The sequence below is a fragment of the Dioscorea cayenensis genome, chromosome 20 (assembly GCF_009730915.1).
Source record: "Dioscorea cayenensis subsp. rotundata cultivar TDr96_F1 chromosome 20, TDr96_F1_v2_PseudoChromosome.rev07_lg8_w22 25.fasta, whole genome shotgun sequence".
Lineage (NCBI taxonomy): Eukaryota > Viridiplantae > Streptophyta > Magnoliopsida > Dioscoreales > Dioscoreaceae > Dioscorea > Dioscorea cayenensis.
In genome coordinates this window covers 12,728,311-12,733,799 of record NC_052490.1, presented here as the reverse complement: position 1 = coordinate 12,733,799, position 5,489 = coordinate 12,728,311, and the positions used below count along the sequence as shown (strand labels likewise).

General features: G+C 40.6%; 1 non-coding gene across 1 annotated transcript; it reads left to right on the top strand.

Annotated features, from left to right (window-relative positions):
- The first annotated feature begins 4,884 nt into the window (after window positions 1-4,884).
- LOC120252095 lies at window positions 4,885-4,991 on the top strand. The gene has a single exon (XR_005533644.1). It is a non-coding gene; the product is annotated as a small nucleolar RNA R71 (small nucleolar RNA).
- Window positions 4,992-5,489: the final 498 nt, after the last annotated feature.

Below are 5,489 nucleotides of genomic sequence, written 5' to 3'. Positions count from 1 at the left end.
AGGTATGCCCTAGGATTGATGAGAGAACTCTTGCAAAAGACAAGGCTGCTCCATAAGACCATCGATACAAACTACAAGGGGGGTTTACTTATGGATTGCATATTTTTACTTTCGATTTTATTATTGATTAAATCTTGCTTCATGAAGAGCTGAACCCCTAGTGGGTACTCGGACGTGTAAACCCTAGGATGATATTGTTTCTTTGATCTTTCAATTATATTTATATAATTGATGTCTTTAATTTAGTTCTAATCTTGAATACTTATTGAATGGGATTTTCCTTAGAGTGACACTATGGTTGAGAGTCTATATCGGTAATCTTTGTAAGTGAGTTACACACCATGAGAGTTAGACAAGGCAAGATTTAAGAGTGTCGAGAGGGTGAGTCGAGAGGTAGCAGAATGTCACATTTCCCCTCGGGTGTGATTTATCTTGCCTCTATGTTCCATGAGTTCTTTGCGGTCACAATAGAGTGAAGTGTTAAGAGGCAAACTCTACTGGGGCTTAGTTACGTAAGCAACAGGGTAAAATGTTGAAGTAATCCTTAGTATCTGGGGCTTAATTGTGATTAGGGGTCTTTCGCCTGGAATAAAGTGTTAGATTTATGTTAGGTAATAGGGTTTATCACTTGAAGTCTCAGAGCTTTAAGCAACTTTGCACAGTGTAAGGTGTTGAGACTGAGCGATTTCTCTCCACGGGCATAGTGTAGTGTTAGTCATGGTTGACCTTAGGTTTGGGACCATGTATTTTAGGATTTTCAAAACTCATTAAGCATCAGTTAGCAGACATAATAGTTGGTTCTGCACTTAAAGCAATAGTCTGAATGCCCCACTTTCTATCGATTGCCTTTCTTCTCATTTTTTATAGCGTCTCCCTTTCTTGTTCCTTTTATTTCCTTTCATATTGATATTTTTCACACCACTATCAATCCATCTTTACTTTAGTTAAATAGCAATCCTTGTATTTTTTATCACTATTCCCTGTGGATATAACTACCCACTTACCAAGGTATTATTACTTCGATAAATCCGTGCACTTGCGGTACACATGCAAAGGACGTTATCACTCGGCCAAATCAAGAAGTACTAGGGTCAAGCATTGTTCGACCTCCTCTTGCGGGGAACAACTTCGAATTAAAGCCCAATTTTATTCAAATGGTGATACAGATGTGCCAGTTTAACGAGTTTCAGGATAAAGACCCTTATGTGCATTTGAGAAGTTTCTTGGAAATTTGTGACACTTTTAAAGCGAACAATATGTCTGAGGATACTATCCGCCTGAGACTTTTCCCATTCTCGTTGTGAGGAAGGGCTAAACATTGGCTAAGTTCCTTGTTGTAGGGGTCTCTTACAACATGGAAGTAGGTTTCAGAGAGTTTTCTTGCAAGATACTTCACTCCAGCTAAGATCACTAATTTGAAGAGTGATATCTCCTCCTTCCTGCAGTTGGAATCAGAATTCTTGTATAACACCTGGGAGAGATACAAGGAGATGTTTAGAAAATGCATACAACATGAAATCGTGGAGTGGATGCAGATACAAATAATTTAAAATGGATTGAACAACCCCACAAAGCATATGCTTGATGCTACTTTGAGAGACTCTCTCTGTAAAAAGCAACCAAGTGAGGCATACAGTTTGATTGAGAAAATGGCAAACAATGGGTACCAACGGAGTATTGAGAAGAACAAATCGGTTAAAGCAGCTAGTATTATCAGGTGGTTGCCATTACCACTCTTGCAGCACAGGTTGAAGCGATTACCAAATAATTAGACACCATGCAGTCCATTTCTCATGTTCCAAGATCTCCTTGTGATCATTGGGGCCCACCAAATGAGCCAGGTTATCCTCCTATTGATATGGGCACTGGCAGATTGAGCAAGTGGATTTTGTTGTGTAAAATCGCCATTACCAGTACATTTCATACTGTAACATATACAATGTTGGGTGGAGGAATAACTTAAATTTCTTATGGAGTTATCCAAGACAGGGGCAGCAATAGGAACAACAATAGTATAAGTCTCTCTCTTGGGGAGCACAACAACCGTCCTCTTATTTATCTTCTGCGCCATCCAATGAACTCACTGCCTTGTTGGCCAGATTCATCAAGAGCACTGAAACTCATCTTTTGGATATTCAAGACATGATGAGAAACACTAATGCGACCGTGATGAATTTAGAGCATCAGATAGCCTAGATGTCTAAATTAATTGAGGAAAAGCTCCCGGGGTCCCTCACTAGCAACACAGAGATAACCCCAAAGGAATCCTTCAAGGGTGTCACTTTGAGGAGTGGAGTGCAACTTCCAAACCCCATTGAGAGGAAGCCCGAAATAGAGAAGGTTGAGCCCGCAATTGGCAGTAATCTTGAGACTCCAATTGACTTGGAGAAGGATGTCAAAGAATAGAGCAGGGAAAAAGATGCATTGCCGGCATACCAACCTAATCTTCCTTACCCAGTGAAAGTGAAGAAGGATCAACAAGAGGAGTAATATAAGAGATTCCTCGATGTGTTCAAGACTTTGCATATCAATGTCCCATTTGTTGAAGCTCTTGCTCAGATGACAACATATGCTAAATTCTTGAAAGAACTACTAACAAATAAGAGAAAACTGCAACAAGATCCAGAGGATTTTGTTGTTCCTTGCACGATCGGTGGTTTAGTTGATGAGAAAGCCTTAGCTAATCAAGTGGCAAGCATGAACCTCATGCCCTACAAAATTTTCAAAAGGCTTGGTCTTGGAGAACTGAAACCCACCATTATGACTATACAATTAGTGAACAGGTCATTAGGTAACCATGAGGCATAATTGAACGTTTTTTTGTTAAGGTGGACAAGTTCATTTTTCTGGTGGATTTTATTATTCTCGATGTTGATAACGAGGTGGAGGTACCATTGATTATAGGAAGGTTGTTCCTAGAAACTTCAAAGGCTTTTATTGTTGTCAAGGATGGCCGAATGACACTTCAAGTGGGTGAAGAAGAGATTATTTTCAAGCTCCTGTATTCCATGAGGCATACCATAGATTTTGATGACACATGCTATTGTGTGGATGTTATTAATGAAGTTGTTTCTGAATTTATGTAGGATACATTCATGAAAGATGAGCTTGCTTAATTATTGGAAGATGATCCCCGAGAAGATGGAGCACCAAAGGAGGCGACGGAAGAATCATACTGTTTGGACTTGGTGGCAATCGAGGTCGTTGTACCACTGGATCCACCAAAGAAAAAGACCCCTAGTGCAATAAAGTGGTGGACAAAGGTGATTACCCGTAAGAAAAAGCCACCCATCTCACCACCGATCCCAATGTTCCTAACTGCTCAAAACCTTTGGGCTTTTTGGTGAGATCAATTTAGTTGATTCGTTGTTACCATATGCTTGCAGTTGTAGTCCATGTGGCTATGAGTGGCCTTGATCCCATGAACTTCTTTGAGGAAAAAGGGTATGCCGAGCTAGTGATGTTAAATAAGCTCTACTTGGGAGGTAACAAAAGTTGTTTTGTTTTCTTTGTAATCGTGTTGGGTTTCCTTATCGGCTTTGTTTAGTTTTCATTTGTTTCATTAATTGCTTTGTTGTTGTGATTTCGGTCTCTCAGGGTAACATTGATTTCTATTCGGTGTGTTGGCAATACTTTTAATTACCTCTAGCGTTTTTATCATTGTTAAGAAGGAGGATAGGCTTTACTCTAGAACTTTTAAGGCTGAGCACGGCCTGAGAACGCCCCTGCTTGTGCCCCTAATTCTCTTTGTTTCTAGTTTTTGAATCATTCCGTGGTGAGCACAGGCTAAGCACGAGCATGCTAAATCAGTAAGGGTGGTCTCCAAGCCATTTTCATGATTGTGTCCTTCTCTCAGATGTTTCGGGATTTTTTCCTTTGAAAATCAAGGGGATGAAGACACCTAGGACATGACCATTTTCCTTTTGAAGTGTTTCATAGCCGACCATTCCCATCCATCTCACCTCCTGGCCCACTTTCTCCTCCTTTTGTGCTTTGGTCCCTCGTGTGGGTTTGAGTTCGTGCCACGGTTGGTTGTGGCCGCTCCTCCTTTTCCTTAATTTATCCCTCAACCCTGGTAAGCCACCGTTCATCCTTATTGGATTTGTTCGGTTAAAATGCTTTTCTCATCATACTCTTGATTGCATTGTGGATCTTGTGTTGTTTTTATTGTTTCACGCTTAATATTGCTTGTTTTATTTAGAATATTTCTTTGTTCTTGAGCTTTAACGGTGTTGTATCTTTGGGGATGATGGTCGCGCAAATAATGATGGTATCCTCCTTGGGAACACAATCGTGCTCCTAACTTGGTCAAAGCTTTCTCCAAATCAGTCATCCGGTTCTCCAACCATGAAACTCTGTTCTTGATAATCAGGGCTTGTTGTTGTTGTTGGAAACGCGATGAAGCCATAGCCATCTATTGCCCTTGATTACCCCAAGAAACATTTAAGTGGCTCCCCTACCCTGGATTGTAGGTATTGCTATATGGATATCCTTGACCCCTCATTGCATTTCCTACAAAATTCACCTGTTCCACTGAAGTTATACCACCAATAGCAATCAGGCAATCAGATAAAGCATGTCCTCACCAACACCCTGTGCAACTCATCACTACCGCCAATCTAGGGGAAGTTAGAGTGTCTAGCTTCTTGCTCAAGGATTCAACCTGGACTACCAATGATGTGGCTGAATCGATCTCATGAAGTCTGGCTACCTTCTTCTTGCCTCGTGAGTTCCACTGATAACTGTTCATAGCCATCTCTTCAATGAGCTGTCAACATTGTTTGGGGTTTTACTTCCTAAGGTACCTCTTGATGCGGTATCAAGTAATTGCTTTTTGCTTTGGTTCAAAGCATTGTAGAAGGTGTGGTAATCATCCAATTGGGGAATCAATGTTGAGGACATTTCTGTAGGAGATCCTTGAACCTATCCCATGTCTCAAAAAGAGATTAAAATTCTGTTTGTATAAAAGAGGATAATTCATACATGAGCTTCGCAGATTTTCCAAGAGGGAAATATTGAGCTAGGAAAGCTTCCACCATCTCCTCCCAAGTAGTGATAATGCTCTAGGCAACGAATGTAACCATTGCTTTGCTCTCCCCTTCAAGGAAAATGGGAAGGCCCTTAACTTGATAGCATCATCCATGACTCCATTAATCTTGAGCATGTCGTACACTTCCAAAAAATTCTATATGTGGATGTTAGGATCCTCATCGACCAAACCATTAAGCTGTTCTGACTACTGTAACATCTGGATGAAGTCTGGCTTGAGCTAAAAACTCTGAGCTATAATCGGTAGACTCACAATGCTAGACTACATGCAAAGAACTGTGGATCGTGCATAATCTGAGAGTGCCCTATGCTGCTCATGTTGTTCAGCCATATTGTCATACCTTTCAACTTCTATCACAGTTTGATTTATCTGTTCTTTTATAAGTTCCTTTCCTCATCCATGAGTTCTCTTTTCAATGCCTATATCACCTTCAACTAAT